The 23,355-nt window shown below is 46.3% G+C and overlaps 1 protein-coding gene across 4 annotated transcripts in view; it reads left to right on the top strand.

Moving 5' to 3' along the window:
- Nucleotides 1–378: 378 nt before the first annotated feature.
- Gmd (GDP-mannose 4,6 dehydratase) overlaps nt 379–23,355 on the top strand; it is a gene marked incomplete at its 3' end in the record, with an annotated part of 108,607 nt that continues 85,630 nt past the window's right edge. Inside the window, 1 exon segment of one of the 4 annotated variants that reach the window (XM_070086988.1) lies at nt 379–481. 4 annotated transcript variants of the gene reach the window in all.

The raw sequence follows: 23,355 nt of genomic DNA, 5'->3' as shown, positions 1-23,355 counted from the left end.
TGATTCTGTACCATTTTTAAATTGTCTTTCACTTTTCTTCTAATTTCTGCTTATTCGTCTCTAGTTCTCCTGCTTCCTTCCTGGTTTTCTGCGGTTTGATTTAGTCTATTATTTTTTCCGAGCTCTTTTTCTCCCTCCCCTCGTGGCATCTCTCTATTCCTGTTTCGACTGTGGACTTCGTTTTTTATTAATTTTCTTTATCCTTGATACCAATCTTTCCTTTGCCTCGTGGCACATTGATTCTATTTCCTCCATTATTTTTTGTTCAGTTTTTGTCTCCAGTGTGCTTCTGCATGTGTGTGTACGAATGGGTGTGCGCACTGTTGCACTCGAACACCTGCCTTATCTAAGCCCTTACACGTGTCAAGGGGCGAGGAACGGAGGTGCGAGGACACTTGGTATCAGTTTACAGAATCACCACTCACATCCTCGGCATCGTGTGTGCAGTCAACACCATCTTCTCTACGCTCTTCCTCAGGCGGTTTGAACGACGCTTCTTGTGGGGAGGTCACAGGCAAACACGAAATGTTATATATCACGTAAACTTATATATTAAGAAATTGCTGTGAGAAACCTTGAACTGATTATCAGTTTCCCCTTTTTTCTGCCTCTTTGAGGTCCCCGTGAAGCACATTGTATGTAAACACATTCCAGTAAACATCAGTCTCTCTCTCTCTGTCTCCTGACGGTATATGGTGAGAGATGAGACATGATGAATCAGACATAAACATAGCTAGACGATTCGTACACAAAGTGGGCGAAACATCGTCAAGTAAAAGCATTTGCCCATGTCTTCGACTCACCAACTTCTGTCTGAAAAATTAGACACATGTGCAACATCTGGGTATCTTTATTTGTAGACGTTTCGCTAATCAGTGGCTTTAGGAACCGGAATTCCTTCAAGACTACGGTGTTCTTGACCAACTCCAAGGACTCATTACCTCATCTTTAGTATATAATTCTTCACGTTGTCCTTGTATTGTATTGATAAAGCCACTGGTTGACGATACGTCTACAAATAAAGATACCCAGATGTTGCACATGTCTCTAATTCTTCATCTTGTCGGTACTGTATATCATTTATGTACAACTTCTGTCTTAAATCACTTGCAAAGGCAACTTTTCAAGAAATTTCTCGCTTGACTTCTAGTAATAATTTATCACAAGCTATATACGCTGGTGGATCTAAGCAGGCGTCTACTGGCAGGGCTGCATCTTCTCTTGTTGTCACCTCCCTAGATAATATTGATATGAACTATGTTGAGTTAGACATAAGAATTAACAACTCGGCGTCTACACTGCAAACTGAATTGTTTGCCATCCTAATTGTGCTAAAGCTAACTTATAACACTGATCATGACTCTGTGATTATTACTGATTTTGTGTCATAATTGAAGGCTCTTGACTCACATAATCACTCTAACAACGTGCTCATTGGAAATGCTAGATATAGGTACTCAAAATCAGTTGATAAATTAGCCAAAAAAGTACCATGAAGGCAAATGTAGAACATAGATCTGGTGTGTGTCTAGCATTAGGAATAATATCTGGAGAGAAGTAAATAATGAAAGTGAAGGTCATAAAAATACAGTTAGAAGCCTGAATAGATCTATAACCCACTATTATAACATGAGAGCAGATCAGTACGCTTACGCAGCAACTTACAATGTGAAACAGACTGACTGATGTTGTAGTAGCCAGGCTTAGGTTTGGTTCGATACACAAATAACCCGCACATAAAAGAGAGAAGCTTGCGACGACGTTTCGGACAGTTCTGGCAGTTTGGCAGACACGCAGATGACGATCAAACCAAAGGCAAAGTATGTAGTCAGCCCTATGGTTACTTTTTTGAACACTATGTGCTTTATTGCCCACTTATTGAAGAATATAGAGATAGACAGTATAGTAACCTGTATGATGTCAAGTTATCTTATTAACAAGAATGAGATACCAGACATGTCAAGGAAATTTCCTAATTTTGCTTACAACAGATAGTCAGTTGTAGATCTAAATCCAGAAGTACTTCTGTTAACCCGCACTGGGGTCTAGTTTCTAGTCCTCTTGTACATAAGAACATAAGAACATAAGAACGAAGGAACACTGCAGAAGGCCTACTGGCCCATGCGAGGCAGGTCCAAGTCTCCTACCGGCTTAAGCCAATGCACCCAACCTAGTCAGGTCAGGTCACATTGACTTAAGGGAGGAACACGGCAACCGACCTGGTAGCACAAGCTATCAGGTCCAACTCACACCCACCCACATCTACTCATGTATTTATCCAACCTATTTTTAAAGCTACACAACGTTCTGGCCTCTATAACGGTACTTGGGAGTTTGTTCCACTCATCCACAACTCTATTACCAAACCAGTACTTTCCTATATCCTTCCTGAATCTGAATTTTTCCAACTTAAAACCATTGCTGCGAGTCCTGTCTAGGCTAGATATTTTCAGCACACTATTTACATCCCCTTTATTTATTCCTGTCTTCCATTTATACACCTCAATCATATCCCCCCTAATTCTACGTCTTTCTAGAGAGTGCAGATTCAGGGCCCTTAGTCTATCCTCATAGGGAAGGTTTCTGATACATGGGATCAACTTTGTCATCCTCCTTTGTACATTTTCCAGAAAATTTATATCCATTCTGTAATACGGTGACCAAAACTGTGCAGCATAATCCAAGGATGTATAGAGTTGAAGAACAACCTGAGGACTCCTATTATTTATGCTTCTTGATATGAAGCCAAGGATTCTATTAGCTTTATTGCGAACACTTATGCACTGTTGTCTTGGTTTCAGATTACTGCTAACCAGAACTCCTAAATCTTTTTCGCAATCCGTAATATTAAGATCTACATTATTTAGTTTATATGTGGCATGGTTATTGTCCTGTCCAACATTTAGAACTTTGCATTTGTCTATATTAAACTGCATCTGCCACTTCTCCGACCACTGCATCAGTCTATTCAAATCTTCCTGGAGTGCTCGAATGTCCTCGTCAGAATGAATTCGACGGCCTATTTTGGTGTCATCGGCAAACTTGCCGATGTCGCTCTTTATGCCCTCATCTATGTCGTTTATGTAGATTGTGAACAGCAGGGGGCCCAACACTGACCCCTGTGGAACACCGCTCGTGACGCTTTCCCACTCTGATTTCTCCCCATTTATGCAAACTCTCTGCTGCCTATTTGTCAACCATGCCTCTATCCAGGAAAAAATTTCTCCTCCTATTCCATGTGCTTTAATTTTCCTCAATAGTCTCTGATGTGGGACCCTGTCAAAAGCCTTACTGAAGTCCATATACACAATATCATATTCATTACCATGATCTACCTCCTCAAATACCTTAGTGAAAAAAGTTAATAAATTCGTAAGGCAGGAACGCCCCTTTGTAAAACCATGCTGAGATTCGTTGATTAATTTATGCTTTTCAAGGTGGCTACGAACTGCCTCGGCAATTATTGATTCCATAAATTTTCCCACTATGGAGGTTAGGCTTATTGGTCTATAGTTCGAAGCTAAGGACCTGTCACCTGTTTTGAAAATAGGTATCACATTTGCCATTTTCCACTTATCTGGCACCATGCCAGTTTGTAGTGATATGTTGAAAAGATTAGCCAAAGGTGTGCTAAGCTCCTCTTTACATTCCTTTAGAACCCTTGCATACAGTTCATCAGGGCCTGGGGATTTGTTAGGTTTTAATTTATCTATTTGCCTAAGGACCATGTCACTTGTGACCCTAATCGTGCACAGTTTATTATCGTCCTGTTCTACATAATTTATCATTACTGGAATATCGCTGGTATCCTCCTGTGTAAAAACTGAGAGGAAGTATGTGTTAAAAATTCTACACATTTCCTTATCACTGTCAGTGAGCTGACCCGAGGAACTTTTGAGTGGGCCTATCTTGTCCCTGATCTTACTTCTGTATACCTGAAAGAATCCTTTTGGGTTAGTCTTCGATTCTCTTGCAACTTTAACCTCATAATCTCTTTTTGCTTTTCTAATTCCCTTTTTTATTTCTCTCTTTAACTGAATATATCGATTTCTTAATTGCCCCTCTCCTCTTTTGATTTGCCTATATATGCCTCTCTTTTGACCAATCAGATATTTTAATCTATTGTTCATCCATTTAGGATCATTTTTGTTTGATCTGATTTCCCTATTTGGAACATAATTTGACTGAGCAACTAGAACTATGCCCTGGAAAGCATCATATCGGCAACCATCACCACCTACCTGACCCTTAGTCAGGTCATTCCAGTTCAGCCCACCTAAGCAATTTTTCAGTCCTATGAAATCAGCCAAGCGAAAGTCAGGGACGGAGACTTGATTGCCATTATTAGGGGAATTCCATGATATATTAAAACTGAGTGATTTGTGATCACTTTCCCCAAGCTCATCATTAACCTCAAGATTATTAATTAGTGTTTCCCTACTGGCAAGAACCAAATCAAGGAGGTTATTTCCCCTAGTTGGCTCTGTCACAAACTGTTTTAAAAAACAATCCTGGATCGTATCAAGAAAGTCACCTGACTCTAAATTTCCTGTCAAATTGCTCCAGTCAATCTGTCTATAGTTGAAATCTCCCATTAGCACAACATTTTCGTATGTAGATGCCTTACGAATTTCGTCCCATAGAAGTTTACTGCACTCCCTATCAAGATTTGGGGCCCTGTAAATCACACCCAAAATTAGTTTTTCTCGGCCCTCGAGAAGCTGTAACCAAACAGATTCAGTGGCTGACGCTTCTAATTTAATATCTTGTCTAACACAACAATTTAAATTGTCTCTGACATACATCGCTACTCCACCACCTTTCCTGTTGACCCTGTCAGTGTGGAATAATTTATAGCCTTGTATGTTACATTCAGAGGGCATCTCTCTATCTTTCAGATTGAGCCAGGTCTCTGTTATAGCAATAATATCTGTTTCCTGCACTTGCAATTAATCTTAGCTCATCTATCTTATTTCTTACACTCCTGCTATTAGTATAGTAAACCTTAAGGGAGCTAGTCCCTTGCTGCCCTCTGCTGTCCCCCTTTGTTTGCTGACCTGATCTATTGTCTTTATTTATAACTTCATGCTGAATGCCTTTTATACATTTACTGTTTCCAACCCAAGTGTTGCAACCTGCTTGTTTCCCACACACACCCATACCTCTATCTTCCATCAGTTTAAAATCATAGGCATTTCACCAATGGCCTTCTCAATCGAGTCTGCAAGTGCTACCACCCCTGCCCCAGAGAGATGTATCCCATCCCTTGCATACATATCATGTTTGCCATAAAAGTTGTTCCAGTTGTCAATGAATGGGATTGCAAGTTCCTTGCAGTATCTGTCTAGCCAGCAATTTACACCAATTGCCCTAGACAACCATTTATTTCCTACTCCCCTTCTAGGCAAGATGCTACATATGATTGGGATCCCTCCCTTAGACTTAATGAAATCTATAGCTGACCTGTACTTATCTAGCAGCTCTTCTCTCCTACCCTTCCCAATATCATTTCCACCAGCACTGAGACAGATAATGGGCTTGTTCCCATTACCTGACATGATATTATCCAGCCTGTTGACAATGTCCCCAACACCAGCTCCAGGGAAGCACACTCTATCTCTCATCTTCTTATTCCTATTACAAAAAGCACGGTCAATATATCTTACCTGAGAGTCACCAACCACAAGAATGCGCTTACCTCCATTAGCAGGGGCAGTAGTACCCTTACCTTCACTGGCCACTGAAGTACATTCATCCTGAAGAACAGAGAAGCGATTTCCTACCTTCAGATCTTCACTCTTAACTTTCCTTACTCTGATGCGCCTCCCATTACTGTGAACCACTCGCCACTTGTAGCAGGTGCTGGACTGCACCTCACTGCTGGTAACCGTTGCTACCTCCCCAACTACAGCCTCCTCACAGCGAGAGACAGACTGCACCTCACTGCTAGAAGCCTCATTCCCCACAACTCCAGCCACCTCACACTCTCTCCCAGACCCATTGAGGTGGACCTTCAGCCTCCTAATCTCCTCCTGGAGAAGCAAGACCTCCTCCTTCAACTCTCCAACCTCAATTTTTAAAACACTGCAGAAGCAAGCCATGCTTTGTAACCGTCCACGCTAATCCCCAAAGCAGCTCAGGGTCTGTGACCTCACGTGACGACTGACCACTGACCATAAGGTGTTGCGCTACCGTCCACAGGATGGATATAAGGTGCACAATAAACTAGCCTGGTTGGTGACCGATCACTCATGCCTCACTCTATGAATCTCCAACTAAATATGAGGCCACTTTTTTTTATCAGTTTTCTCTGCGGAACTTTATCAAAGGCCTTACTGATGCGCACATAAATGACTTCGTTCTATCATGGCTGATCACTTCAAATATTTTAGAAGACAAAGTAAGTAAATTTACTAGGGCAAAGAGAACCCTTTGTGTAACTGTTTAGAGAAGAAATTGTAAAGCATTATTCTTCAAGGTGGTCCTGATTCGCATCTGTTATCGCTGAGTTCAGCAATTTTCCCAGTGTTCAGGGCAGGCAAATTAGTTCGCAATGCAGTTTTTGTGAAATTTTATTGGCCGATAATTTGAAACTAATAATTTATATCCAATATTGCGAATGTGTAACTTTTTGACTATATTTCACCAATGTGCCTCGGAACTTATTTGTTATACATTAATGAGACTAGCTAATGACTTACTAAGTTCCTCGCTGCATTCTTCAGGAAGCTTGTAAACACCTGGTCGCACATCGTTGACTCTCCTAGTTTTATTCTGTCCACTTGTTTAAGAATCATGTTGCTTATGATTCTTCAAGATCTCTGTATACCTTTGACCTCTGATATACCTTTGATGAGTTTCAAGAATCTTACTACTTTCGGAACCCGGCCATGAGTCAGGTTCTTATTTATTCCTGAGTTTTCCTTTTTATCCTTTGTAAAAACACCCTGGAAATAAATGTTAAAAATTAAACAGTTTTCTTATGACATTATCGGTGAGCTGCTCTGAGTTAGATTAAAGTGAATCTATCTGTCCCTAATTTTCGTCCTATAAACCGGCAAGAATCTTACAGGATTGGTGTTAGATTATATGACAGCCTTAATTTCATCCCTCCATTTAGCTTCTCTTACATTTGACTTTTGGTCACATGTTGACTTGATCATAATGGTTCATAAGGTGTCCCTCTTCAGGTGTCCCTCTTCAGGTGTCCCTCTTCACTTGTGCCTCTTCAGGTGTCCCTCTTCAGGTGTCCCTCTTCAGGTGTCCCTCTTCAGGTGTCCCTCTTCAGGTGTCCCTCCTCACGTGTCCCTCTTCAGGTGTCCCTCTTCAGGTGTCCTTCTTCAGGTGTCCCTCTTCACGTGTCCCTCTACACGTGTCCCTCTTCACGTGTCCCTCTTCACGTGTGCCTCTTCACGTGTCCCTCTTCACGTGTCCCTCTTCACGTGTCCCTCTTCACGTGTGCCTCTTCACGTGTCCCTCTTCACGTGTCCCTCTTCACGTGTCCCTCTTCACGTGTCCCTCTTCAGTTGTGGTAAACAGACTCAGTGTCTGTCAAGTTATTACTAATTACAATAAAGAACTCAGAATTTAGAGCAACATTGTGTTCCTGTGACGGAGAGGCAAAAGTGACACACATGCTGCCACACCAGCTGTGCAGTGGTGTTTGTTACACACCAGCGGTGTGGTGGTTGTTACACACCAGCAATGTGGTGGTGATGGCGGTTGTTACACAACAGCAATGTGGTGGTAGTGGTTGTTACACATGAGCAGTGTGGCGGTGGTGGTTGTTACACACCAGCAATGTGGTGGTGGTGGTTGTTACACACCAGCAGTGTGGTGGTGGTTGTTACACACAAGCAGTGTGGTGGTGGTGGTGGTTGTTACACAGGAGCAGTGTGGTGGGTTGTTACACACCAACAATATGGTGGTTGCTGTTACACACCATCAGTGTAATGGTGGTGGTTGTTACACACCAGCAGTGTGGTGGTGGTGGTGGTTGTTGTTACACACCAGCAGTGTGGTGGTGGTGGTGGTTGTTGTTACACACCAGCAGTGTGGTGGTGGTGGTGGTGGTTGTTACACACCAGCAGTGTGGTGGTGGTGGTGGTTGTTGTTACACACCAGCAGTGTGGTGGTGGTGGTGGTGGTTGTTACACACCAGCAGTGTGGTGGTGGTGGTGGTTGTTGTTACACACCAGCAGTGTGGTGGTGGTGGTGGTTGTTACACACCAGCAGTGTAATGGTGGTGGTTGTTACACACCAGCAGTGTGGTGGTGGTGGTGGTTGTTGTTACACACCAGCAGTGTGGTGGTGGTGGTGGTTGTTACACACCAGCAGTGTAATGGTGGTGGTTGTTACACACCAGCAGTGTGGTGGTGGTGGTGGTTGTTGTTACACACCAGCAGTGTGGTGGTGGTGGTTGTTACACACCAGCAGTGTAATGGTGGTGGTTGTTACACACCAGCAGTGTGGTGGTGGTGGTGGTTGTTGTTACACACCAGCAGTGTGGTGGTGGTGGTGGTTGTTACACACCAGCAGTGTAATGGTGGTGGTTGTTACTCACCAGCAGTGTGGTGGTGGTGGTGGTTGTTGTTACACACCAGCAGTGTGGTGGTGGTGGTTGTTACACACCAGCAGTGTAATGGTGGTGGTTGTTACACACCAGCAGTGTGGTGGTGGTGGTGGTTGTTGTTACACACCAGCAGTGTGGTGGTGGTGGTGGTTGTTACACACCAGCAGTGTAATGGTGGTGGTTGTTACACACCAGCAGTGTGGTGGTGGTGGTGGTTGTTGTTACACACCAGCAGTGTGGTGGTGGTGGTGGTTGTTACACACCAGCAGTGTGGTGGTGGTGGTGGTTGTTACACACCAGCAGTGTGGTGGTGGTGGTGGTGGTTGTTACACACCAGCAGTGTGGTGGTGGTGGTGGTTGTTACACACCAGCAGTGTGGTGGTTGTTACACACCAGCAGTGTGGTGGTGGTGGTGGTTGTTACACACCAGCAGTGTGGTGGTGGTGGTGGTTGTTGTTACACACCAGCAGTGTGGTGGTGGTGGTGGTTGTTACACACCAGCAGTGTGGTGGTGGTGGTGGTTGTTGTTACACACCAGCAGTGTGGTGGTGGTGGTGGTTGTTACACACCAGCAGTGTGGTGGTGGTGGTGGTGGTTGTTACACACCAGCAGTGTGGTGGTGGTGGTGGTGGTTGTTACACACCAGCAGTGTGGTGGTGGTGGTGGTTGTTACACACCAGCAGTGTGGTGGTGGTGGTGGTTGTTACACACCAGCAGTGTGGTGGTGGTGGTGGTTGTTACACACCAGCAGTGTGGTGGTGGTGGTGGTTGTTACACACCAGCAGTGTGGTGGTGGTGGTGGTTGTTACACACCAGCAGTGTGGTGGTGGTGGTGATTGTTACACACCAGCAGTGTGGTGGTGGTGGTGGTTGTTGTTACACACCAGCAGTGTGGTGGTGGTTGTTGTTACACACCAGCAGTGTGGTGGTGGTGGTGATTGTTACACACCAGCAGTGTGGTGGTGGTGGTGGTGGTTGTTGTTACACACCAGCAGTGTGGTGGTGGTGGTGGTGGTGATTGTTACACACCAGCAGTGTGGTGGTGGTGGTGGTGGTTGTTGTTACACACCAGCAGTGTGGTGGTGGTGGTGGTTGTTGTTACACACCAGCAGTGTGATGGTGGTTGTTGTTACACACCAGCAGTGTGGTGGTGGCGATTGTTACACACCAGCAGTGTGGTGGTGGTTGTTGTTACACACCAGCAGTGTGGTGGTGGTGGTGGTTGTTACACACCAGCAGTGTGGTGGTGGTGGTGGTTGTTACACACCAGCAGTGTGGTGGTGATGGTTGTTACACACCAGCAGTGTGGTGGTGGTGGTTGTTACACACCAGCAGTGTGGTGGTGATGGTTGTTACACACCAGCAGTGTGGTGGTGGTGGTTGTTACACACCAGCAGTGTGGTGGTGATGGTTGTTACACACCAGCAGTGTGGTGGTGGTGGTTGTTACACACCAGCAGTGTGGTGGTGGTGGTGATTGTTACACACCAGCAGTGTGGTGGTGGTGGTGCAGTGTGGTGGTGTTGTTGTTACACACCAGCAGTGTGGTGGTGGGTTGTTACACACCAGCAGTGTGGTGGTGATGGTTGTTACACACCAGCAGTGTGGTGGTGGTGTTGTGCAGTGTGGTGGTGATGGTTGTTACACACCAGCAGTGTGTTGGTTGTTGTTGTTACACACCAGCAGTGTGATGGTGGTTGTTGTTACACACCAGCAGTGTGGTGGTGATGGTTGTTACACACCAGCAGTGTGGTGGTGGTGGTTGTTACACACCAGCAGTGTGGTGGTGGTTGTTGTTACACACCAGCAGTGTGGTGGTGATGGTTGTTACACACCAGCAGTGTGGTGGTGATGGTTGTTACACACCAGCAGTGTGGTGGTGGTTGTTGTTACACACCAGCAGTGTGGTGGTGGTGGTTGTTACACACCAGCAGTGTGGTGGTGATGGTTGTTACACACCAGCAGTGTGGTGGTGGTGGTTGTTACACACCAGCAGTGTGGTGGTGATGGTTGTTACACACCAGCAATGTGGTGGTGGTGGTTGTTACACACCAGCAGTGTGGTGGTGATGGTTGTTACACACCAGCAGTGTGGTGGTGATGGTTGTTACACACCAGCAGTGTGATGGTGGTTGTTGTTACACACCAGCAGTGTGGTGGTGATGGTTGTTACACACCAGCAGTGTGATGGTGGTTGTTGTTACACACCAGCAGTGTGATGGTGGTTGTTGTTACACACCAGCAGTGTGGTGGTGGTTGTTGTTACACACCAGCAGTGTGGTGGTGGTTGTTGTTACACACCAGCAGTGTGGTGGTGGTTGTTGTTACACACCAGCAGTGTGGTGGTGGCGATTGTTACACACCAGCAGTGTGGTGGTGGTTGTTGTTACACACCAGCAGTGTGGTGGTGGTTGTTGTTACACACCAGCAGTGTGGTGGTGGCGATTGTTACACACCAGCAGTGTGGTGGTGGTTGTTGTTACACACCAGCAATGTGGTGGTGGTTGTTGTTACACACCAGCAGTGTGGTGGTGGTTGTTGTTACACACCAGCAGTGTGGTGGTGATGGTTGTTACACACCAGCAGTGTGGTGTTGGTTGTTGTTACACACCAGCAGTGGGGTGGTGGTGATTGTTACACACCAGCAGTGTGGTGTTGGTTGTTGTTACACACCAGCAGTGTGGTGGTGGTTGTTGTTACACACCAGCAATGTGGTGGTGGTTGTTGTTACACACCAGCAGTGGGGTGGTGGTGATTGTTACACACCAGCAGTGTGGTGTTGGTTGTTGTTACACACCAGCAGTGTGGTGGTGGTTGTTGTTACACACCAGCAGTGTGGTGGTGGTAGTGGTGGTGGTAATGGTGGTGGTTGTTGTTACACACCAACAGTGTGGTGGTGGTTGTGGTTGTTACACACCAGCAGTGTGGTGATGGTTGTTGTTACACACCAGCAGTGTGGTGGTGGTGGTTGTTACATACCAGCAGTGTGGTGGTGGTAGTGGTGGTGGTTGTTGTTACACACCAGCAGTGTAGTGGTGGTGGTTGTTACACACCAGCAGTGTGGTGGTGGTGTTACACACCAGCAGTGTGGTGGTGGTTGTTGTTACACACCAGCAGTGTAGTGGTGGTGGTTGTTACACACCAACAGTGTGGTGGTGGTTGTTGTTACACACCAGCAGTGTGGTGGTGGTGGTTGTTACACACCAGCAGTGTGGTGGTGGTGGTTGTTACACACCAGCAGTGTGGTGGTGGTGGTTGTTACACACCAGCAGTGTGGTGGTGGTTGTTGGCAGTGTAGTGGTGGTGGTTGTTACACACCAGCAGTGTGGTGGTGGTGGTTGTTACACACCAGCAGTGTGGTGGTGGTGGTTGTTGCACACCAGCAGTGTGGTGGTGGTGGTTGTTACACACCAGCAATGTGGTGGTGGTGGTTGTTACATACCAGCAGTGTGGTGGTGGTAGTGGTGGTGGTGGTTGTTACACACCAGCAGTGTGGTGGTGGTGGTTGTTACATACCAGCAGTGTGGTGGTGGTAGTGGTGGTGGTTGTTGTTACACACCAGCAGTGTAGTGGTGGTGGTTGTTACACACCAGCAGTGTGGTGGTGGTGTTACACACCAGCAGTGTGGTGGTGGTGGTTGTTACACACCAGCAGTGTGGTGGTGGTGGTTGTTACACACCAGCAGTGTGGTGGTGGTTGTTGTTACACACCAGCAGTGTGGTGGTGGTGGTTGTTACACACCAGCAGTGTGGTGGTGGTGGTGGTTGTTACACACCAGCAGTGTGGTGGTGGTTGTTGTTACACACCAGCAGTGTGGTGGTGGTGGTTGTTACACACCAGCAGTGTGGTGGTGGTGGTGGTTGTTACACACCAGCAGTGTGGTGGTGGTGGTTGTTACACACCAGCAGTGTGGTGGTGGTGGTTGTTACACACCAGCAGTGTGGTGGTGGTGGTTGTTACACACCAGCAGTGTGGTGGTGGTGGTTGTTACACACCAGCAGTGTGGTGGTGGTGGTTGTTACACACCAGCAGTGTGGTGGTGGTGGTTGTTACACACCAGCAGTGTGGTGGTGGTGGTTGTTACACACCAGCAGTGTGGTGGTGGTGGTTGTTACACACCAGCAGTGTGGTGGTGGTGGTTGTTACACACCAGCAGTGTGGTGGTGGTGGTTGTTACACACCAGCAATGTGGTGGTGGTTGTTGTTACACACCAGCAGTGTGGTGGTGGTGGTTGTTACACACCAGCAGTGTGGTGGTGGTGGTTGTTACACACCAGCAGTGTGGTGGTGGTGGTTGTTACACACCAGCAGTGTGGTGGTGGTGGTTGTTACACACCAGCAGTGTGGTGGTGGTGGTTGTTACACACCAGCAATGTGGTGGTGGTTGTTGTTACACACCAGCAGTGTGGTGGTGGTGGTTGTTACACACCAGCAGTGTGGTGGTGGTGGTTGTTACACACCAGCAGTGTGGTGGTGGTGGTTGTTACACACCAGCAGTGTGGTGGTGATGGTTGTTACACACCAGCAATGTGGTGGTGGTGGTTGTTACACACCAGCAATGTGGTGGTGGTTGTTGTTACACACCAGCAGTGTGGTGGTGGTGGTTGTTACACACCAGCAGTGTGGTGGTGGTTGTTGTTACACACCAGCAGTGTGGTGGTGGTGGTTGTTACACACCAGCAGTGTGGTGGTGGTGGTTGTTACACACCAGCAGTGTGGTGGTGGTGGTTGTTACACACCAGCAGTGTGGTGGTGGTGGTTGTTACACACCAGCAATGTGGTGGTGGTTCTTGTTACACACCAGCAGTGTGGTGGTGGTGGTTGTTACACACCAGCAGTGTGGTGGTGGTGGTTGTTACACACCAGCAGTGTGGTGGTGGTGGTTGTTACACACCAGCAGTGAGGTGGTGATGGTTGTTACACACCAGCAGTGTGGTGGTGGTGGTTGTTACACACCAGCAGTGTGGTGGTGGTGGTTGTTACACACCAGCAGTGTGGTGGTGATGGTTGTTACACACCAGCAGTGTGGTGGTGATGGTTGTTACACACCAGCAGTGTGGTGGTGATGGTTGTTACACACCAGCAGTGTGGTGGTGATGGTTGTTACACACCAGCAGTGTGGTGGTGATGGTTGTTACACACCAGCAGTGTGGTGGTGGTGGTTGTTACACACCAGCAGTGTGGTGGTGATGGTTGTTACACACCAGCAGTGTGGTGGTGATGGTTGTTACACACCAGCAGTGTGGTGGTGATGGTTGTTACACACCAGCAGTGTGGTGGTGATGGTTGTTACACACCAGCAGTGTGGTGGTGATGGTTGTTACACACCAGCAGTGTGGTGGTGATGGTTGTTACACACCAGCAGTGTGGTGGTGGTTGTTGTTACACACCAGCAGTGTGGTGGTGGTTGTTGTTACACACCAGCAGTGTGGTGGTGGTGGTTGTTACACACCAGCAGTGTGTTGGTGGTGGTTGTTACACACCAGCAGTGTGGTGGTGATGGTTGTTACACACCAGCAGTGTGGTGGTGGTGGTTGTTACACACCAGCAGTGTGGTGGTGGTTGTTGTTACACACCAGCAGTGTGGTGGTGGTTGTTACACACCAGCAGTGTGGTGGTGGTGGTTGTTACACACCAGCAATGTGGTGGTGGTTGTTGTTACACACCAGCAGTGTGGTGGTGGTTGTTGTTACACACCAGCAGTGTGGTGGTGGTGGTTGTTACACACCAGCAGTGTGGTGGTGGTGGTTGTTACACACCAGCAGTGTGGTGGTGGTGGTTGTTACACACCAGCAGTGTGGTGGTGGTGGTTGTTATACACCAGCAGTGTGGTGGTGGTGGTTGTTACACACCAGCAGTGTGGTGGTGGTGGTTGTTACACACCAGCAATGTGGTGGTGGTTGTTGTTACACACCAGCAGTGTGGTGGTGGTGGTTGTTACACACCAGCAGTGTGGTGGTGATGGTTGTTACACACCAGCAGTGTGGTGGTGGTGGTTGTTACACACCAGCAATGTGGTGGTGGTGGTTGTTACACACCAGCAGTGTGGTGGTGATGGTTGTTACACACCAGCAGTGTGGTGGTGATGGTTGTTACACACCAGCAGTGTGGTGGTGGTGGTTTTTACACACCAGCAGTGTGGTGGTGATGGTTGTTACACACCAGCAGTGTGGTGGTGATGGTTGTTACACACCAGCAGTGTGGTGGTGATGGTTGTTACACAGCAGCAGTGTGGTGGTGGTGGTTGTTACACACCAGCAGTGTGGTGGTGGTTGTTGTTACACACCAGCAGTGTGGTGGTGGTTGTTGTTACACACCAGCAGTGTGGTGGTGGTGGTTGTTACACACCAGCAGTGTGGTGGTGGTGGTTGTTACACACCAGCAGTGTGGTGGTTGTTGTTGTTACACACCAGCAGTGTGGTGGTGGTGGTTGTTACACACCAGCAGTGTGGTGGTGGTGGTTGTTACACACCAGCAGTGTGGTGGTGGTGGTTGTTACACACCAGCAGTGTGGTGGTGATGGTTGTTACACACCAGCAGTGTGGTGGTGGTGGTTGTTACACACCAGCAGTGTGGTGGTGGTGGTTGTTACACACCAGCAGTGTGGTGGTGGTTGTTGTTACACACCAGCAGTGTGGTGGTGGTGGTTGTTACACACCAGCAGTGTGGTGGTGGTGGTTGTTACACACCAGCAGTGTGGTGGTGGTGGTTGTTACACACCAGCAGTGTGGTGGTGATGGTTGTTACACACCAGCAGTGTGGTGGTGGTGGTTGTTACACACCAGCAGTGTGGTGGTGGTGGTTGTTACACACCAGCAGTGTGGTGGTGGTGGTTGTTACACACCAGCAGTGTGGTGGTGATGGTTGTTACACACCAGCAGTGTGTTGGTGATGGTTGTTACACACCAGCAGTGTGGTGGTGGTGGTTGTTACACACCAGCAGTGTGGTGGTGATGGTTGTTACACACCAGCAGTGTGGTGGTGATGGTTGTTACACACCAGCAGTGTGGTGGTGGTGGTTGTTACACACCAGCAGTGTGGTGGTGATGGTTGTTACACACCAGCAGTGTGGTGGTGATGGTTGTTACACACCAGCAGTGTGGTGGTGGTGGTTGTTACACACCAGCAGTGTGGTGGTGGTGGTTGTTACACACCAGCAGTGTGGTGGTGGTGGTTGTTACACACCAGCAGTGTGGTGGTGATGGTTGTTACACACCAGCAGTGTGGTGGTGGTGGTTGTTACACACCAGCAGTGTGGTGGTGGTGGTTGTTACACACCAGCAGTGTGGTGGTGATGGTTGTTACACACCAGCAGTGTGGTGGTGGTGGTTGTTACACACCAGCAGTGTGGTGGTGGTGGTTGTTACACACCAGCAGTGTGGTGGTGGTGGTTGTTACACACCAGCAGTGTGGTGGTGATGGTTGTTACACACCAGCAGTGTGGTGGTGATGGTTGTTACACACCAGCAGTGTGGTGGTGGTGGTTGTTACACACCAGCAGTGTGGTGGTGGTGGTTGTTACACACCAGCAGTGTGGTGGTGGTGGTTGTTACACACCAGCAGTGTGGTGGTGATGGTTGTTACACACCAGCAGTGTGGTGGTGATGGTTGTTACACACCAGCAGTGTGGTGGTGGTGGTTGTTACACACCAGCAGTGTGGTGGTGGTGGTTGTTACACACCAGCAGTGTGGTGGTGGTGGTTGTTACACACCAGCAGTGTGGTGGTGGTTGTTGTTACACACCAGCAGTGTGGTGGTGGTGGTTGTTACACACCAGCAGTGTGGTGGTGATGGTTGTTACACACCAGCAGTGTGGTGGTGATGGTTGTTACACACCAGCAGTGTGGTGGTGGTGGTTGTTACACACCAGCAGTGTGGTGGTGGTGGTTGTTACACACCAGCAGTGTGGTGGTGGTTGTTGTTACACGCCAGCAGTGTGGTGGTGGTGGTTGTTACACACCAGCAGTGTGGTGGTGATGGTTGTTACACACCAGCAGTGTGGTGGTGATGGTTGTTACACACCAGCAGTGTGGTGGTGGTGGTTGTTACACACCAGCAGTGTGGTGGTGGTGGTTGTTACACACCAGCAGTGTGGTGGTGGTGGTTGTTACACACCAGCAGTGTGGTGGTGATGGTTGTTACACACCAGCAGTGTGGTGGTGATGGTTGTTACACACCAGCAGTGTGGTGGTGGTGGTTGTTACACACCAGCAGTGTGGTGGTGGTGGTTGTTACACACCAGCAGTGTGGTGGTGGTGGTTGTTACACACCAGCAGTGTGGTGGTGGTGGTTGTTACAGTGGTATAACAATAGTTGCACACTTCCCATACAAGCAATAAATAACACATGCGCAGGTTTATACGTTCACTGGAATTCTTTAAGAAGTATCAAACCAAACGTTTTCTTTTCCTGTTTTGTTTCTTTGTGTGTTGTCTCCTCAGAGTGTTTCACTTTCCCTCTGCAACACCTGAGTCACTCATACCAAGAATACTTTCTCAGGTAAATCTCCGACACTCCGACAAGAGGCCAGTTCTTTCACTTTCTGCTCTCACTCTCGATATTCACTTTCACTACTATAATAATATAATAATAATAATAATAATAATAATAACATATTTATTTACTACAAGTACATGTACAAGGTATACAGGCCTAGCTAACATCAGTGACATATTACTATATACAAGGTCACTTTTGTCCCAGGATGCGACCCACACCAGTCGACTAACACCCAGGTACCCATTTTAATGATGGGTGAACATAGGCAACCGGTTTAAGGTAACACGTCCAAAGTTTCCACCCCTTCGCCGGGAATCGAACCCGGACACTCTACCTGTGAAGCGAGAGCTTTTGCAACCAGCCCACCAGGCCACCAGGCCACGGGGATCATTATATCACCATCACGGCCAGATATATGAATGTGTTGCATGAGCACAGGATATAGTAAAGCATTGACTAGACCACAGGATAAAGATGGCGCCCTGAGACATGCCGCCTAGTTCCAGGTCTTTACATGTTTATTTCTCTGTATAGATTACATTGGGTAGTTTACATATTATAAAGCAACAGTTACAAAGAATGCCTAGCAAGCCTAGGTATTTCGGGCAGACTAATAACAATTCTTATTCTATATTACAAATTACAAATGATTGAATGGATTTACTTACAACAGTGAGGTAGTTCAAATTACAAATTACAAATGATGAAATGGATTTACGTACAATAGTGAAGTAGTTCAGAACATTTAAGAATGCAACAATTTGCAAAATTAGTAATGAGAATGGTTTTGTCTTGGCATGATACACAGTTGCTATTACTGGAGTATCTCAGGTAAACTTAGGACTAACTTGAGATTTATTAGGCAATTTTGTGTTCATAGTCATTTGGGTCAGAAGGAGGACGTGTGTGTGTGCATGAATGGATGTTCTGTAAATGTAGTTTGCACAATAGTAAGTGTGGATGCTCTGAACAGTCAGTAAGTTTAAGTCTTTGAAGATTGGGGGGGGGGGGTTGCCTGGGATTGGATTGCGTGATATTTCTCACTGCGGCTTTTTGTTGGGTTATTATTGGTTTTAGGTGAGTTGTTGCTGTTGATCCCCCAGGCACAAATGGCATAGGTGAGGTAGGGATAGATGAGTGAATAGTCTAGTGTGAGTAGGGCTGATTGTGGTATGAAGTAACACATCTTAGAGAGGATCCCAACTGTTTTGAATATTTTTTTTGCAATGTGTTGGATATGGGTGCTGAAATTCAGGATTTTGCCCTCATTATGTTTAGCAATATGAGTGTTGTTAATCATAATGTTCAGTTGTGCAACACCTGTTCTGTAACTAAACATAATATAGAAGGCTTTGTCAGCATTAAGTGTAATATAATTAGCAGTCATCTAGGTTGATATTTTTGTAGCTTCATCAAACTCACTCTTATGACCAGCGAGGTGGGTCTAGGAGCTGGGAAACGATCCCTGCAACCACAAATTGGTAAGTACAAATAGGTAAGTACCTGTTTACCTGGAGTTTACTTGGAGAGGGTTTCGGGGGTCAACGGAAGCTTCTGAATGCATTCTTAGTGAGGTGTGTCTCGTATTACGTAGTAGTGACCTGAGTTAAGTATAACTGGAAGTGTTCATTGAACTTGAACCCTTGTGCCATTTGATCTATTTTAGACTTCTGACTTACTCTTGCATAAGCTATATGGGGAAGGTAAGCGAGGAATTCTTGCGTTGTGAGTCTTATATGAGAGAGCATCACCTGCAAACATGGCAACTGTCATAGAGGAACCTATTTCAGAAGGTGATGGAAATGATGATAGCTTCCAGATCTTTAAAAGTAAACAAAGGAGAAAAAGTGAGAAAGGGCTAGAGCGTCGACGTAGTCAGACTCACTTGACTCGTAGGCAATGTGAAACTAAACGTCCTTGGTGCACAGAGGCTGCAAGAAGTCTTTCTTCAAAGGAAGAATGTGTTAAGCTGAACTTCCCTGACAACACCCTGATGCCTGCTAAGTGTGCATGACAACACCCTGATGCCTGCTAAGTGTGCATGACAACACCCTGATGCCTGCTAAGTGTGCATGACAACACCCTGATGCCTGCTAAGTGTGCATGACAACACCCTGATGCCTGCTAAGTGTGCATGGCTAATGGAAGCTATAAAGAAACATCCTAAGTTAAGGATCCAATTTAGGAAAAACACATACAACTTTGTGTTTGTGGAACAGAATGAACTACGTCCAGTATTGGGCCCCTACTTAAACAAGATGGGTCCTACACAGATGACAGCAAGGAAATAAGTGAGCTACTCAAGTCCCAATATGACTCCGTTTTTAGCAAGCCGCTAACCAGACAGAGAGTCGAAGATCAAAATGAATTTTTTATGAGAGAGCCACAAAATTTGATTAACACAAGCCTATCCGATGTTATCCTGATGCCAAATGACTTCGAACAGGCGATAAATGACATGCCCATGCACTCTGCACCAGGGCCAGACTCATGGAACTCCGTGTTCATCAAGAACTGCAAGAAGCCCCTATCACGAGCCGTTTCCATCCTATGGAGAGGGAGCATGGACACGGGGGTCCGACATAGACAAGGATGTCAGCCACAGCACCGTGTCTTCCTTTGCAGATGACACCCGAATCTGCATGACAGTGTCTTCCATTGCAGACACTGCAAGGCTCCAGGCGGACATCAACCAAATCTTTCAGTGGGCTGCAGAAAACAATATGAAGTTCAACGATGAGAAATTTCAATTACTCAGATATGGTAAACACGAGGAAATTAAATCTTCATCAGAGTACAAAACAAATTCTGGCCACAACATAGAGCGAAACACCAACGTCAAAGACCTGGGAGTGATCATGTCGGAGGATCTCACCTTCAAGGACCATAACATTGTATCAATCGCATCTGCTAGAAAAATGGCAGGATGGATAATGAGAACCTTCAAAACTAGGGAGGCCAAGCCCATGATGACACTCTTCAGGTCACTTGTTCTATCTAGGCTGGAATATTGCTGCACACTAACAGCGCCTTTCAAGGCAGGTGAAATTGCTGACCTAGAAAATGTACAGAGAACCTTCACGGCGCGCATAACGGAAATAAAACACCTCAGTTACTGGGAGCGCTTGAGGTTCCTAAACCTGTATTCCCTGGAACGCAGGAGGGAGAGATACATGATTATATACCCCTGGAAAATTCTAGAGGGACTAGTACCGAACTTGCACACGAAAATCACTCACTACGAAAGCAAAAGACTTGGCAGACGATGCACCATCCCCCCAATGAAAAGCAGGGGTGTCACTAGCACGTCAAGAGACCATACAATAAGTGTCAGGGGCCCGAGACTGTTCAACTGCCTCCCAGCATACATAAGGGGGATTACCAACAGACCCCTGGCAGTCTTCAAGCTGGCACTGGACAAGCACCTAAAGTCGGTTCCTGACCAGCCGGGCTGTGGCTCGTACGTTGGTTTGCGTGCAGCCAGCAGCAACAGCCTGGTTGATCAGGCTCTGATCCACCAGGAGGCCTGGTCACAGACCGGGCCGCGGGGGCGTTGACCCCCGGAACTCTCTCCAGGTAAACTCCAGGTAATGATCCACTTAGTACACCTTATGGGGGCATTAAGCTGCTCCGACCTCCATCAGACACTCACCACTATAAAAAATGGGTCAGTATCATAATCTTTGGATACCCTCTCTACATGGACCCATCCCATCTGACTCTAAGTGAGCATATCATCAAGCCTAAAAGACTTAAAGGAAAATCCCAAATTATTGCCAGTTGGGTGGGCCCTGTGCCCCTCCCTCGAAATATCTGGGTGCCTGACCTACGTTTCCTAAACATCGAAGTGTACCTACCCCCTCGACGCGGGTGTTACAAATGGCCATGTTGCAGTAGACTGTGAAATACTATATTCTTGGTGTGGTAAGTGTGCTGGGAAACATTCTACTAGAGAATGCACAGTAGGCCTTGACAGCCAAAAATTTAAGTGTATTAACTGTAAAGAAGTTGGGGTTACAGTTTCCCACAAGGACTGCAGTCGGAACCCAAACAACCTTCGATGTAAGCCTGATAACAGTCCTTTAATGGTAACTGAGGATGAGGCCATCCAGTCTACCATAGCCAGAGCTGAGACTGAACCTCTGCAAAGTGCGGAAGAACCCAACCTCACTGCAAAGGATTCTGGTGATACCAGAATGCCATCACACACACTAGTTGTGGAGGAGCTAGCCATCTCTGCTAGCACATGTGAAACTACTGATCTGCCACTACTGATACCTACGCCTGCACCTGAATATGGGGATGAGCTTGATATTTTTTCCAACGCACACAACTACAACAGTCAGACGGACACCACACAGGTAACCCTCCTGGAAAATGGAGATGAGTTAGATACACAGGATCTACCTGCAATGAATAATGATGAGGCAGACTTGCCACAGGCACCATCAGAGAACACCATGGTAACCATGGTACCTGTTAAGGTGATAGGTGTTAAAGAAAGCACTAACTCAGAAGTGCCATCCTCCGGAGAGGCATTGGATTCGCCTGACCTTCCTCATATTATAACAAATTTGCAGAAAAAAATTTAGCATCTTGAACAGATCCTGACAAGTTTAATAAATATATGTCATCAGGATGATGCTCTTGAGCATGGTGATGATGTCAAAAGTGCAGCAATCTCCGTTCAGTTTCAAGCAATTTGTAAGAAAGAAGCCCTTGACTCTTGGCTTCAAGACTTGCCTTTTAACTGGCTGCCAAGATGCCGAAAAATGCTTAAAAATAAAGGTCCTGAAGATAAACACGTACAAGCTATGCTATTTGCTCTTAAGTGCCTGCACAGTATAGCTAAAGCATTATAGTTTTACCATCTTATGAGCAAGAGATTGTAATAACTCACTACAATGGATACATTACAAATCTTTTCATGGAACATTGCTTCCATCAGGAAGCGGTTGCCTGACTTACATCATATTAGTGCAACCAAGAATATTGATGTCATCTGTTTGCAGGAATGTAGACTGAAAGATGGAGCACCTCCACCAAAGTTGCCTGGATATGCAGCTTATAACCTAAGGTCAAACAACTGTTGTGTGATGTATGTCAGAAAGAACTTGCCACATTCACTCCTTTCCTTGCAGAGTCGAGTTAACATGCAGTATCAGGCGATTTCTCCATAAACATTTTTAATCTCTATGCCCCAGCGAACCAGCTTCGACCTGATGCTTTACCAGATCGCATCAATAGTGAACCTACCCTCATTCTTGGAGATTTTAATGCCAGACATAAGAATATTGGTGGGTCTATAACAAACACCAATGGAACTAAACTAGTGAAATTGCTAAATGAGCATGATAATGTTCGAATTGTGGGCACTACTGAGCCTACTCACATATATGGTGGCATACTAGATCTGTGCCTTGGATTTAATACATCATATACGATGCATGACTCTGTCATAGATGATGATCTTCTATCTGATCACTTCCCAAGACTAACAACTGTCAATCTTGATCACATCTCCAGCAATCAAGAAGCTAAATTCAGAAGGAGGAAACTTATTTTCAACCAAGAACACAGAGATAACTTTATTAACCACTTGGATCAATGGTATAAGAATTACCAGCCCATTGGCACACAAAAATTTAATGATGATTTAGTTACCACTATTGATACTGTCCTCACAGATCAAGTGGGCAGGAAAAGAAAACATAGACCCTCCACTATAAATAACAATAAAAACCAGTGTAAATACTATAATGATCCACAGCTACGCAATCTAACACATGCAGCAGCTAGGAGGATTGGTAAAGCATACCGTGAATGTAGAACCCCAGACTTCCTCAGAACGTTCCAAATGCAAGGAATAGAAAGCAAGAACTTAGGCAACAGGAATGGGAACAATTTGTTAGTGGATTAAATAGGTCCACCCCTTTAAGTTTGGCTTGGAAAGGTATAAATAAAATAAATAGGAAAAAGACTGGCAATGTTGTTCATCCCTTTCCTCTTGAAAAAGCAAATGACCTCATAAATGACTGGTCCAAAACATCCAGGCATGAAAACCTTCCATCTCATATTAAAACAAATTTAGAGAGTACTTCTGAAGAAATGTTGAAACTGATTAATTTTATGAGCCAAAATATTGATGAGAGTGATTGCCTCTTCACCGAGTATGAATTAGATAATGCATTAACTAAAGGTCGATCAACTGCTCCTGGAGAGGATGGTATAACCTATGATATTCTCAGAACTCTAAGGCACGTGCTTCATAACCCTTTGTTGGCAC

The sequence above is a fragment of the Cherax quadricarinatus genome, chromosome 20, assembly GCF_038502225.1.
Source record: "Cherax quadricarinatus isolate ZL_2023a chromosome 20, ASM3850222v1, whole genome shotgun sequence".
Classification (NCBI taxonomy): domain Eukaryota; kingdom Metazoa; phylum Arthropoda; class Malacostraca; order Decapoda; family Parastacidae; genus Cherax; species Cherax quadricarinatus.
The sequence above is the reverse complement of the archived record's forward strand: the minus strand, read 5'-3'. Positions and strand labels throughout refer to the sequence as shown.